This window comes from Muntiacus reevesi, chromosome 4 (assembly GCF_963930625.1).
Source record: "Muntiacus reevesi chromosome 4, mMunRee1.1, whole genome shotgun sequence".
Classification (NCBI taxonomy): Eukaryota; Metazoa; Chordata; class Mammalia; order Artiodactyla; family Cervidae; genus Muntiacus; species Muntiacus reevesi.
The window spans coordinates 300,638-314,239 of NC_089252.1; positions in this window are offsets into that span (position 1 = coordinate 300,638).

The following is a 13,602-nucleotide window of genomic DNA, read 5'->3' on the forward strand; positions in this document are numbered from 1 at the left end:
GGGGCCTGGGGCCCTCAGCGCCCGAGACCGCGCTTGGGAGCCTGGGGTCCGCAGCACACGAGCCCGCGCCTGGGAGCCTGGGAGCCTGGGAGGCTGGGGGCCTGGGGTCCGCAGCACCCTAGCAGCGCCTAGAAGCCTGGGAGCCTGGGAGCCTGGGAGCCTGGGAGTCTGGGGTCCGCAGCACCATAGAACGCGCCTGGGAGCCTGGGAGCCTGGGAGGCTGGGGTCCTGGGGTCCGCAGCACCCTAGCAGCGCCTGGGAGCCTGGGAGCCTGGGAGTCTGGGGTCCGCAGCACCATAGACCGCGCCTGGGAGCCTGGGAGCCTGGGAGGCTGGGGGCCTGGGGTCCGCAGCACCCTAGCCCGCGCCTGGGAGCCTGGGAGCCTGGGGTCCGCAGCACCCTAGCAGCGCCTGGGAGCCTGGGAGCCTGGGAGGCTGGGGGCCTGGGGCCATCAGCTCCCGAGCCCGCGCTTGGGAGCCTGGGGTCCGCTGCACACGAGCCCGCGCCTGGGAGCCTGGGAGCCTGGGAGGCTGGGGGCCTGGGGTCCGCAGCACCCTAGCCCGCGCCTGGGAGCCTGGGAGCCTAGGGCCCTCAGTTCCCGAGCCCGCGCCTGGGAGCCTGGGAGCCTGGGAGCCTGGGGTCCGCAGCACCCGAGCCCGCGCCTGGGAGCCTGGGAGCCTGGGGTCCGCAGGACCTGAGCCCGCGCCTGGTTGCCTTTGAACCTGGGGGAAGCAGCTCCCGGGCCTGCACTCGAAGCCAGGGAGATGCAGCTCACGAGCCCGCGCCTGGGAGCCTGGGAGCCTGGGAGCCTGGGGTCTGGGGTCCGCAGCACCCTAGACCACGCCTGTGAGCCTGGGAGCCTGGGAGCCTGGGGTCCGCAGCACCTGAGCCGGCGCCTGGGAGCCTGGGAGCCTGCGAGCTTGGGATCCGCACCACCCTACGCCGCGCCTAGGAGCCTGGGAGCCTGGGAGCCTGGGGCCCTCAGCTCCCGAGCCCGCGCCTGGGAGCCTGGGAGCCTGGGAGCCTGGGGCCCTCAGCTCCCGAGCCCGCGCTTGGGAGCCTGGGGTCCGCAGCACACGAGCCCGCGCCTGGGAGCCTGGGAGCCTGGGAGCCTGGGAGGCTGGAGGCCTGGGGTCCGCAGCACCCTAGCCCGCGCCTGGGAGCCTGGGAGCCTGGGACCCTCAGCTCCCGAGCCCGCGCCTGGGAGCCTGGGAGCCTGGGAGCCTGGGAGCCTGGGGTCCGCAGCACCCGAGCCCGCGCCTGGGAGCCTGGGAGCCTGGGAGCCTGGGAGTCTGGGGTCCGCAGCACCATAGACCGCGCCTGGGAACCTGGGAGCCTGGGAGGCTGGGGGCATGGGGTCCGCAGCACCCTAGCCCGCGCCTGGGAGCCTGGGAGCCTGGGGTACGCAGCACACTAGCAGCGCCTGGGAGCCTGGGAGCCTGGGAGCCTGGGAGGCTGGGGGCATGGGGTCCGCAGCACCCTAGCCAGCGCCTGGGAGCCTGGGAGCCTGGGATCCGCAGCACCCTAGCCAGCGCCTGCGAGTCTGGGAGCCTGGGGCCCTCAGCTCCCGAGCCCGCGCCTTGGAGCCTGGGAGCCTGGGAGCCTGGGGTCCGCAGCACCCGAGCCCGCGCCTGGGAGCCTGGGAGCCTGGGAGCCTGGGAGTCTGGGGTCCGCAGCACCATAGCAGCGCCTGGGAGCCTGGGAGCCTGGGAGCTTGGGAGCCTGGGGTACGCAGGACCTGAGCCCGCGCCTGGGAGCCTGGGAGCCTGGGAGCCTGGGGCCTTCAGCTCCCGAGCCCGCGCTTGGGAGCCTCGTGTCCGCAGCACACGAACCCGCGCCTGGGAGCCTGGGAGCCTGGGGTCCGCAGCACCATAGCAGGGCCTGGGAGCCTGGGAGCCTGGGAGCTTGGGAGCCTTGGGTACGCAGGACCTGAGCCCGCGCCTGGGAGCCTGGGAGCATGGGAGCCTGGGGCCTTCAGCTACCGAGCCCGCGCTTGGGAGCCTCGTGTCCGCAGCACACGAGCCCGCGCCTGGGAGCCTGGGAGCCTGGGAGCCTGGGAGCCTGGGGCCTTTAGCTCCCGAGCCCGCGCTTGGGAGCCTCGGGTCCGCAGCACCCTATCCCGCGCCTGGGAGCCTGGGAGCCTGGGAGGCTGGGGGCCTGGGGCCCTCAGCTCCAGAGCCCGCGCTTGGGAGCCTGGGGTCCGCAGCACACGAGCCCGCGCCTGGGAGACTGGGAGCCTGGGAGCCTGGGAGACTGGGAGGCTGGGGGCCTGGGGTCCGAAGCACCCTAGCCCGCGCCTGGAAGCCTGGGAGCCTGGGGCCCTCAGCTCCCGAGCCCGCGCCTGGGACCCTGGGAGCCTGGGAGCCTGTGGTCCGCTCCACCCGAGCCCGCGCCTGGGAGCCTGGGAGCCTGGGATCCTGGGAGTCTGGGGTCCACAACACGATAGACCGCGCCAGGGAGCCTGGGAGCCTGGGAGGCTGGGGGCCTGGGGTCCGCAGCACCCTAGCCCGCGCCTGGGAGCCTGGGAGCCTGGGGTCCGCAGCACCCTAGCAGCGCCTGGGAGCTGGGAGCCTGGGAGCCTGGGAGTCTGGGGTCCGCAGCACCATAGACCGCGCCTGGGAGCCTGGGAGCCTGGGAGGCTGGGGGCCTGGGGTCCGCAGCACCCTAGCCCGCGCCTGGGAGCCTGGGAGCCTGGGGTCCGCAGCACCCTAGCAGCGCCTGGGAACCTGGGAGCCTGGGAGCTTGGGAGCCTGGGGTCAGCAGAACCTGAGCCCGCGCCTGGGAGCCTGGGAGCCTGGGAGCCTGGGGCCCTCAGCTCCCGAGCCCGCGCTTGGGAGCCTAGGGTCCGCAGCACACGAGCCCGCGCCTGGGAGCCTGGGAGCCTGGGGACCTGGGGTCCGCAGCACCCTATCCCGCGCCTGGGAGCCTGGGAGCCTGGGAGGCTGGGGGCCTGGGGGCCTGGGGCCCTCAGCTCCCGAGCCCGCGCTTGGGAGCCTGGGGTCCGCAGCACACGAGCCCGCGCCTGGGAGCCTGGGAGCCTGGGAGTCTGGGGTCCGCAGCACCATAGACCGCGACTGGGATTCTGGGAGACTGGGAGGCTGGGTGCCTGGGGTCCGCAGCACCCTTGCCCGCGCCTGGGAGCCTGGGAGCCTGGGAGTCTGGGGTCCGCAGCACCATAGACCGCGACTGGGATTCTGGGAGACTGGGAGGCTGGGTGCCTGGGGTCCGCAGCACCCTAGCCCGCGCCTGGGAGCCTGGGAGCCTGGGGTCCGCAGCACCCTAGCAGCGGTGGGAGCCTGGGAGCCTGGGAGCCTGGGAGGCTGGGGGCCTGGGGCCCTCATCTCCCGAGCCCGCGCTTGGGAGTCTGGGGTCCGCAGCACACGAGCCCGCGCCTGGGAGCCTGGGAGGCTGGGGGCCTGGGGTCCGCAGCACCCTAGCCCGCGCCTGGGAGCCTGGGAGCCTGGGGCCCTCAGCTCCCGAGCCCGCGCCTGGGAGCCTGGGAGCCTGGGAGCCTGGGGTCCGCAGCACCCGAGCCCGCGCCTGGGAGCCTGGGAGCCTGGAGTCCGCAGGACCTGAGCCCGCGCCTGGTTGCCTTTGAACCTGGGGGAGGCAGCTCCCGGGCCTGCACTCGAAGCCAGGGAGATGCAGCTCACGAGCCCGCGCCTGGGAGCCTGGGGTCCGCAGCACCCTAGCCCGCGCCTGGGAGCCTGGGAGCCTGGGGTCCGCAGCACCCTATCAGCGCCTGGGAGCCTGGGAGCCTGGGAGCCTGGGAGTCTGGGGTCCGCAGCACCATAGACCGGGCCTGGGAGCCTGGGAGCCTGGGAGGCTGGGGGCCTGGGGTCCGCAGCACCCTAGCCCGCGGCTGGGAGCCTGGGAGCCTGGGGTCCGCAGCACCCTAGCCCGCGCCTGGGAGCCTGGGAGCCTGTGGTCCGCAGCACCCTAGCAGCGCCTGGGAGCCTGGGAACCTGGGAGCTTGGGAGCCTGGGGTCCGCAGGACCTGAGCCCGCGCCTAGGAGCCTGGGAGCCTGGGAGCCTGGGGCCCTCAGCTCCCGAGCCCGCGCTTGGGAGCCTGGGGTCCGCAGCACACGAGCCCGCGCCTGGGAGCCTGGGAGCCTGGGAGCCTGGGAGGCTGGGGGCCTGGGGTCCGCAGCACCCTAGCCCGCGCCTGGGAGCCTGGGAGCCTGGGGCCCTCAGCTCCCGAGCCCGCGCCTGGGAGCCTGGGAGCCTGGGAGCCTGGGAGCCTGGGGTCCGCAGCACCCGAGCCCGCGCCTGGGAGCCTGGGAGCCTGGGAGCCTGGGAGTCTGGGGTCCGCAGCACCATAGACCGCGCCTGGGAGCCTGGGAGCCTGGGAGGCTGGGGGCATGGGGTCCGCAGCACCCTAGCCCGCGCCTGGGAGCCTGGGAGCCTGGGGTACGCAGCACCCTAGCAGCGCCTGGGAGCCTGGGAGCCTGGGAGCCTGGGAGTCTGGGGTCTGCTGCACAATAGACCGCGCCTGGGAGCCTGGGAACCTGGGAGGCTGGGGGCCTTGGGTCCGCAGCACCCGAGCCCGCGCCTGGGAGCCTGGGAGCCTGGGGTCCGCAGCACCCTAGCAGCGCCTGGGAACCTGGGAGCCTGGGAGCTTGGGAGCCTGGGGTCCGCAGGACCTGAGCCCGCGCCTGGGAGCCTGGGAGCCTGGGTGCTTGGGAGCCTGGGGCCCTCAGCTCCCGAGCCCGCGCTTGGGAGCCTGGGGTCCGCAGCACACGAGCCCGCGCCTGGGAGCCTGGGAGCCTGGGGACCTGGGGTCCGCAGCACCCTATCCCGCGCCTGGGAGCCTGGGAGCCTCGGTTGCTGGGGGCCTGGGGCCCTCAGCTCCCGAGCCCGCGCTTGGGAGCCTGGGGTCCGCAGCACACGAGCCCGCGCCTGGGAGCCTGGGAGCCTGGGAGCCTGGGGGCCTGGGGTCCGCAGCACCCTAGCCCGCGCCAGGGAGCCTGGGAGCCTGGGGTCCTGGGGCCGCAGCTCCGGAACCCGCGCCTGGTTGCCTTTGAACCTGGGGGAGGCAGCTCCCTGGCCTGCACTCGAAGCCAGGGAGATGCAGCTCACGAGCCAGCGCCTGGGAGCCTGGGGTGCGCAGCACACGAGCCCGCGCCTGGGAGCCTGTGAAGCCCAGCCCCCGATCCCGCGCCTGGTAGCCTGTGAGCCTTGGGTTCCCAGCTCACGTGCACGCGCCTGGGAGCCTGGGGTGCGCAGCACACGAGCACGCGCCTGGGAGCCTGTGAGCCTGCGGGCACAATCTCCCGAGAACGCACCTTTTAGCCTATGAGCCTTGGGGTCCCAGCTCACGAGCACGCGCTTGGGAGCCTGGGGCACGCATCTCCCGAGCAAACGCACGGGAGGCCGGATACTGGTTTTGAGCAGCTTTCGATCTTCGCCTGGGAGCCTGGGAGCATGGGAGCCTGGGATCCTCAGCACACGAGCCCGCGCCTGGGAGCCTGGGAGACTGGGAGCCTGGGTTCTGGGGTCCGCAGCACCCTAGACCACGCCTGGGAGCCTGGGAGTTTGGGAGGCTGGGGGCCTGGGGTCCACAGCACCCTAGCCCGCGCCTGGGAGCCTGGGAGCCTGGGGTCCGCAGCACCCTAGCCCGCGCTTGGGAGCCTGGGAGCCTGGGAGCCTGGGGTCCGCAGCACCTGAGCCGGCGCCTGGGAGCCTGGGAGCTTGGGTCCGCACCACCCTACCCCGCGCCTAGGAGCCTGGGAGCCTGGGAGCCTGGGGCCCTCAGCTCCCGAGCCCGCGCCTGGGAGAATGGGAGCCTGGGAGCCTGGGGGCCTGGGGTCCGCAGCACCGTATCCCGCGCCTGGGAGCCTGGGAGGATGGGGGCCTGGGGCCCTCAGATCCCGAGCCCGCGCCTGGGAGCCGGGGAGCCTGGGAGCCTGGGGGCCTGGGGTCCGCAGCACCCTATCCCGCGCCTGGGAGCCTGGGAGCCTGGGAGGCTGGGGGCCTGGGGCCCTCAGCTCCCGAGCCCGCGCCTGGGAACCTGGGAGCCTGGGAGCCTGGGGGCCTGGGGTCCGCAGCACCCTATCCCGCGCCTGGGAGCCTGGGAGCCTGGGAGTCTGGGGTCCGCAGCACAATAGACCGCGCCTGGGAGCCTGGGAGCCTGGGAGGCTGGGGGCCTGGCGTCCGCAGCACCCTAGCCCGCGCCTGGGAGCCTGGGAGCCTGGGGTCCGCAGCACCCTAGCAGCGCCTGGGAGCCTGGGAGCCTGGGAGCTTGGGAGCCTGGGGTCCGCAGGACCTGAGCCCGCGCCTGGGCGCCTGGGAGCCTGGGAGCCTGGGGCCCTCAGCTCCCGAGCCCGCGCTTGGGAGCCTCGGGTCCGCAGCACACGAGCCCGCGCCTGGGAGCCTGGGAGACTGGGAGTCTGGGGTCCGCAGCTCCCGAGCCCGCGCCTGGGAGCATGGGAGCCTGGGAGCATGGGGTACGCAGCACCCTAGCCCGCGCCTGGGAGCCTGGGAGCCTGGGTGCCTGGGGCCCTCAGCTCCCGAGCCCGCGCCTGCGAGCCTGGGAGCCTGGGAGCCTGGGGGCCTGGGGTCCGCAGCACCCTAGCCCGTGCCTGGGAGCCTGGGAGCCTGGGAGACTGGTGTCCGCAGCACCCTAGCAGCGCCTGGGAGCCTGGGAGCCTGGGAGCTTGGGAGCCTGGGGTCCGCAGGACCTGAGCCCGCGCCTGGGAGCCTGGGAGCCTGGGATCCTGGGGCCGCAGCTCCGGAACCCGCGCCTGGTTGCCTTTGAACCTAGGGGAGGCAGCTCCCGGGCCTGCACTCGAAGCCAGGGAAATGCAGCTCACGAGCAAGCGCATGGGAGCCTGGGGTTCGCAGCACAGGAGCCCGCGCCTGGGAGCCTGTGAAGCCCAGCTCCCAATTCCGCGCCTGGTAGCCTGTGAGCCTTGGGGTCCCAGCTCACGTGCACGCGCCTGGGAGCCTGGGGTGTGCAGCACACGAGCACGCGCCTGGGAGCCTGTGAGCCTGCGGGCACAATCTCCCGAGAACGCACCTGTTAGCCTATGAGCCTTGGGGTCCCAGCTCACGAGCACGCGCTAGGGAGCCTGGGGCACGCATCTCCCGAGCAAACGCACGGGAGGCCGGATACTGGTTTTCAGCAGCTTTCGATCTTCGCCTGGGAGCCTGGGATCCTGGGAGCCTGGGAGTCTGGGGTCCGCAGCACCCGAGCACGCGCCTGGGAGCCTGGGGTCCGCAGCACACGAGCCCGCGCCTGGGAGCCTGGGAGCCTAGGAGCCTGGGAGGCTGGGGGCCTGGGGTCCGCAGCACCCGAGCCCGCGCCTGGGAGCCTGGGAGCCTGGGGCCCTCAGCTCCCGAGCCCGCGCCTGGGAGCCTGGGAGCCTGGGAGCCTGGGGGCCTGGGGTCCGCAGCACCCTATCCCGCGCCTGGGAGCCTGGGAGCCTGGGAGTCTGGGGTCCGCAGCACAATAGACTGCGCCTGGGAGCCTGGGAGCCTGGGAGGCTGGGGGCCTGGGGTCCGCAGCACCCTAGCCCGCGCCTGGGAGCCTGGGAGCGTGGGGTCCGCAGCACCCTAGCAGCGCCTGGGAGCCTGGGAACCTGGGAGCTTGGGAGCCTGGGGTCCGCAGGACCTGAGCCCGCGCCTAGGAGCCTGGGAGCCTGGGAGCCTGGGGCCCTCAGCTCCCGAGCCCGCGCTTGGGAGCCTGGGGTCCGCAGCACACGAGCCCGCGCCTGGGAGCCTGGGAGCCTGGGAGCCTGGGAGGCTGGGGGCCTGGGGTCCGCAGCACCCTAGCCCGCGCCTGGGAGCCTGGGAGCCTGGGGCCCTCAGCTCCCGAGCCCGCGCCTGGGAGCCTGGGAGCATGGGAGCCTGGGAGCCTGGGGTCCGCAGCACCCGAGCCCGCGTCTGGGAGCCTGGGAGCCTGGGAGCCTGGGAGTCTGGGGTCCGCAGCACCATAGACCGCGCCTGGGAGCCTGGGAGCCTGGGCGGCTGGGGGCATGGGGTCCGCAGCACCCTAGCCCGCGCCTGGGAGCCTGGGAGCCTGGGGTACGCAGCACCCTAGCAGCGCCTGGGAGCCTGAGAGCCTGGGAGCCTGGGAGTCTGGGGTCTGCAGCACAATAGACCGCGCCTGGGAGCCTGGGAGCCTGGGCGGCTGGGGGCATGGGGTCCGCAGCACCCTAGCCCGCGCCTGGGAGCCTGGGAGCCTGGGGTCCGCAGCACCCTAGCAGCGCCTGGGAACCTGGGAGCCTGGGAGCTTGGGAGCCTGGGGTCCGCAGGACCTGAGCCCGCGCCTGGGAGCCTGGGAGCCTGGGTGCTTGGGAGCCTGGGGCCCTCAGCTCACGAGCCCGCGCTTGGGAGCCTGGGGTCCGCAGCACACGAGCCCGCGCCTGGGAGCCTGGGGTCTGGGGTCCGCAGCACCCTAGACCACGCCTGTGAGCCTGGGAGCCTGGGAGCCTGGGGTCCGCAGCACCTGAGCCGGCGCCTGGGAGCCTGGGAGCCTGGGAGCTTGGGATCCGCACCACCCTACCCCGCGCCTAGGAGCCTAGGAGCCCGGGAGCCTGGGGCCCTCAGCTCCCGAGCCCGCGCCTGGGAGCCTGGGAGCCTGGGAGCCTGGTGGCCTGGGGTCCGCAGCACCCTATCCCGCGCCTGGGAGCCTGGGAGCCTGGGAGGCTGGGGGCCTGGGGCCCTCAGCTCCCGAGCCCGCGCTCGGGAGCCTGGGGTCCGCAGCACACGAGCCCGCGCCTGGGAGCCTGGGAGCCTGGGAGGCTGGGGACCTGGGGTCCGCAGCACCCTAGCCCGCGCCTGGGAGCCTGGGAGCCTGGGATCCTGGGGCCGCAGCTCCGGAACCCGCGCCTGGTTGCCTTTGAACCTGGGGGAGGCAGCTCCCGGGCCTGCACTCGAAGCCAGAGAGATGCAGCTCACAAGCCAGCGCCTGGGAGCCTCGGGTCCGCAGCACTCAAGCCCGCGCCTAGGAGCCTGGGAGCCTGGTGCCTGGGTTCTGGGGTCCGCAGCACCCTAGCCCGCGCCTGGGAGTCTGGGAGCCTGGGGTCCGCAGCACCCTAGCAGCGCCTGGGAGCCTGGGAGCCTGGGAGCTTGGGAGCCTGGGAGTTTGGGGTCCGCAGCACCATAGACCGCGTCTGGGAGCCTGGGAGCCTGGGAGGCTGGGGGCCTGGGGTCCGCAGCACCCTAGCCCGCGCCTGGGAGTCTGGGAGCCTGGGGTCCGCAGCACCCTAGCAGCGCCTGGGAGCCTGGGAGCCTGGGAGCCTGGGAGCCTGGGAGTTTGGGGTCCGCAGCACCATAGACCGCGTCTGGGAGCCTGGGAGCCTGGGAGGCTGGGGGCCTGGGGTCCGCAGCACCCTAGCCCGCTCCTGGGAGCCTGGGAGCCTGGGAGGCTGGGGGCCTGGGGTCCGCAGCACCCTAGCCCGCTCCTGGGAGCCTGGGAGCCTGGGAGGCTGGGGGCCTGGGGTCCGCAGCACCCGAGCCCGCGCCTGGGAGCCTGGGAGCCTGGGGTCCGCAGGACCTGAGCCCGCGCCTGGTTGCCTTTGAACCTGGGGGAAGCAGCTCCCGGGCCTGCACTCGAAGCCAGGGAGATGCAGCTCACGAGCCCGCGCCTGGGAGCCTGGGGTCCCCAGCACCCAAGCCCGCGCCTAGGAGCCTGGGAGCCTGGGCGCCTGGGGTCCGCAGCACCCTAGACCACGCCTGGGAGCCTGGGAGCCTGGGAGCCTGGGGTCCGCAGCACCTGAGCCGGCGCCTGGGAGCCTGGGAGCCTGGGAGCTTGGGATCCGCACCACCCTACCCCGCGCCTAGGAGCCTGGGAGCCCGGGAGCCTGGGGCCCTCAGCTCCCGAGCCCGCGCCTGGGAGCCTGGGAGCCTGGGAGCCTGGTGGCCTGGGGTCCGCAGCACCCTATCCCGCGCCTGGGAGCCTGGGAGCCTGGGAGGCTGGGGGCCTGGGGCCCTCAGCTCCCGAGCCCGCGCTCGGGAGCCTGGGGTCCGCAGCACACGAGCCCGCGCCTGGGAGCCTGGGAGCCTGGGAGGCTGGGGACCTGGGGTCCGCAGCACCCTAGCCCGCGCCTGGGAGCCTGGGAGCCTGGGATCCTGGGGCCGCAGCTCCGGAACCCGCGCCTGGTTGCCTTTGAACCTGGGGGAGGCAGCTCCCGGGCCTGCACTCGAAGCCAGAGAGATGCAGCTCACAAGCCAGCGCCTGGGAGCCTCGGGTCCGCAGCACTCAAGCCCGCGCCTAGGAGCCTGGGAGCCTGGTGCCTGGGTTCTGGGGTCCGCAGCACCCTAGCCCGCGCCTGGGAGTCCGGGAGCCTGGGGTCCGCAGCACCCTAGCAGCGCCTGGGAGCCTGGGAGCCTGGGAGCTTGGGAGCCTGGGGTCCGCAGGACCTGAGCCGCGCCTGGGAGCCTGGGAGCCTGGGAGCCTGGGGCCCTCAGCTCCCGAGCCCGCGCTTGGGAGCCTGGGGTCCGCAGCACACGAGCCCGCGCCTGGGAGCCTGGGAGCCTGGGAGTCTGGGGTCCGCAGCACCCGAGCCCGCGCCTGGGAGCCTGGGGTCCGCAGCACACGAGCCCGCGCCTGGGAGCCTGGGAGCCTAGGAGCCTGGGAGGCTGGGGGCCTGGGGTCCGCAGCACCCGAGCCCGCGCCTGGGAGCCTGGGAGCCTGGGAGCCTGGGGCCCTCAGCTCCCGAGCCCGCGCCTGGGAGCCTGGGAGCCTGGGAGCCTGGGGGCCTGGGGTCCGCAGCACCCTATCCCGCGCCTGGGAGCCTGGGAGCCTGGGAGTCTGGGGTCCGCAGCACAATAGACCGCGCCTGGGAGCCTGGGAGCCTGGGAGGCTGGGGGCCTGGGGTCCGCAGGACCTGAGCCCGCGCCTAGGAGCCTGGGAGCCTGGGGTCCGCAGCACTCTAGCAGCGCCTGGGAGCCTGGGAACCTGGGGGCTTGGGAGCCTGGGGTCCGCAGGACCTGAGCCCGCGCCTAGGAGCCTGGGAGCCTGGGAGCCTGGGGCCCTCAGCTCCCGAGCCCGCGCTTGGGAGCCTGGGGTCCGCAGCACACGAGCCCGCGCCTGGGAGCCTGGGAGCCTGGGAGCCTGGGCGGCTGGGGGCCTGGGGTCCGCAGCACCCTAGCCCGCGCCTGGGAGCCTGGGAGCCTGGGGCCCTCAGCTCCCGAGCCCGCGCCTGGGAGCCTGGGAGCCTGGGAGCCTGGGAGCCTGGGGTCCGCAGCACACGAGCCCGCGCCTGGGAGCCTGGGAGCCTGGGAGCCTGGGAGTCTGGGGTCCGCAGCACCATAGACCGCGCCTGGGAGCCTGGGAGCCTGGGAGGCTGGGGGCATGGGGTCCGCAGCACCCTAGCCCGCGCCTGGGAGCCTGGGAGCCTGGGGTACGCAGCACCCTAGCAGCGCCTGGGAGCCTGGGAGCCTGGGAGCCTGGGAGTCTGGGGTCTGCAGCACAATAGATCGCGCCTGGGAGCCTGGGAACCTGGGAGGCTGGGGGCCTTGGGTCCGCAGCACCCGAGCCCGCGCCTGGGAGCCTGGGAGCCTGGGGTCCGCAGCACCCTAGCAGCGCCTGGGATCCTGGGAGCCTGGGAGCTTGGGAGCCTGGGGTCCGCAGGACCTGAGCCCGCGCCTGGGAGCCTGGGAGCCTGGGTGCTTGGGAGCCTGGGGCCCTCAGCTCCCGAGCCCGCGCTTGGGAGCCTTGGGTCCGCAGCACACGAGCCCGCGCCTGGGAGCCTGGGAGCCTGGGGACCTGGGGTCCGCAGCACCCTATCCCGCGCCTGGGAGCCTGGGAGCCTCGGTTGCTGGGGGCCTGGGGCCCTCAGCTCCCGAGCCTGCGCTTGGGAGCCTGGGGTCCGCAGCACACGAGCCCGCGCCTGGGAGCCTGGGAGCCTGGGAGGCTGGGGGCCTGGGGTCCGCAGCACCCTAGCCCGCGCCAGGGAGCCTGGGAGCCGGGGTCCTGGGGCCGCAGCTCCGGAACCAGCGCCTGGTTGCCTTTGAACCTGGGGGAGGCAGCTCCCTGGCCTGCACTCGAAGCCAGGGAGATGCAGCTCACGAGCCAGCGCCTGGGAGCCTGGGGTGCGCAGCACACGAGCCCGCGCCTGGGAGCCTGTGAAGCCCAGCCCCCGATCCCGCGCCTGGTAGCCTGTGAGCCTTGGGTTCCCAGCTCACGTGCACGCGCCTGGGAGCCTGGGGTGCGCAGCACACGAGCACGCGCCTGGGAGCCTGTGAGCCTGCGGGCACAATCTCCCGAGAACGCACCTTTTAGCCTATGAGCCTTGGGGTCCCAGCTCACGAGCACGCGCTTGGGAGCCTGGGGCACGCATCTCACGAGCAAACGCACGGGAGGACGGATACTGGTTTTGAGCAGCTTTCGATCTTCGCCTGGGAGCCTGGGAGCATGGGAGCCTGGGATCCTCAGCACACGAGCCCGCGCCTAGGAGCCTGGGAGCCTGGGAGCCTGGGGCCCTCAGCTCCCGAGCCCGCGCCTGGGAGAATGGGAGCCTGGGAGCCTGGGGCCCTCAGCTCCCGAGCCCGCGCCTGGGAGAATGGGAGCCTGGGAGCCTGGGAGCCTGGGGTCCGCAGCAACCTAGCAGCGCCTGGGAGCCTGGTAGCATGCGAGCTTGGGAACCTGGGGTCCGCAGCACCCTATCCCGCGCCTGGGAGCCTGGGAGCCTGGGAGTCTGGGGTCCGCAGCACAATAGACCGCGCCTGGGAGCCTGGGAACCTGGGAGGCTGGGGGCCTGGGGTCCGCAGCACCCTAGCCCGCGCCTGGGAGCCTGGGGTCCGCAGCACCCTAGCAGCGCCTGGGAGCCTGGGAACCTGGGAGCTTGGGAGCCTGGGGTCCGCAGGACCTGAGCCCGCGCCTAGGAGCCTGGGAGCCTGGGAGCCTGGGGCCCTCAGCTCCCGAGCCCGCGCCTGGGAGCCTGGGAGCCTGGGAGGCTGGTGGCCTGGGGTCCGCAGCACCCTATCCCGCGCCTGGGAGCCTGGGAGACTGGGAGGCTGGGGGCCTGGGGCCCTCAGCTCCCGAGCCCGCGCTCGGGAGCCTGGGGTCCGCAGCACACGAGCCCGCGCCTGGGAGCCTGGGAGCCTGGGGCCCTAAGCTCCCGAGCCCGCGCCTGGGAGCCTGGGAGCCTGAGGTCCGCAGCAACTGAGCCGGCGTATGGGAGCCTGGGAGCCTGGGAGCCTGTGGGCCTGGGGTCCGCAGCACCCTATCCCGCGCCTGGGAGCCTGGGAGCCTGGGAGCCTGGGAGCCTGGGAGTCTTGGGTCCGCAGCACCATAGAACGCGCCTGGGAGCCTGGGAGCCTGGGAGGCTGGGGGCCTGGGGTCCGCAGCACCCTAGCAGCGACTGGGAGCCTGGGAGCCTGGGAGCCTGGGAGTCTGGGGTCCGCAGCACCATAGACCGCGCCTGGGAGCCTGGAGCCTGGGAGGCTGGGGGCCTGGGGTCCGCAGCACCCTAGCCCGCGCCTGGGAGCCTGGGAGCCTGGGAGGCTGGGGGCCTGGGGCCATCAGCTCCCGAGCCCGCGCTTGGGAGCCTGGGGTCCGCTGCACACGAGCCCGCGCCTGGGAGCCTGGGAGCCTGGGAGGCTGGGGGCCTGGGGTCCGCAGCACCCTAGCCCGCGCCTGGGAGCCTGGGAGCC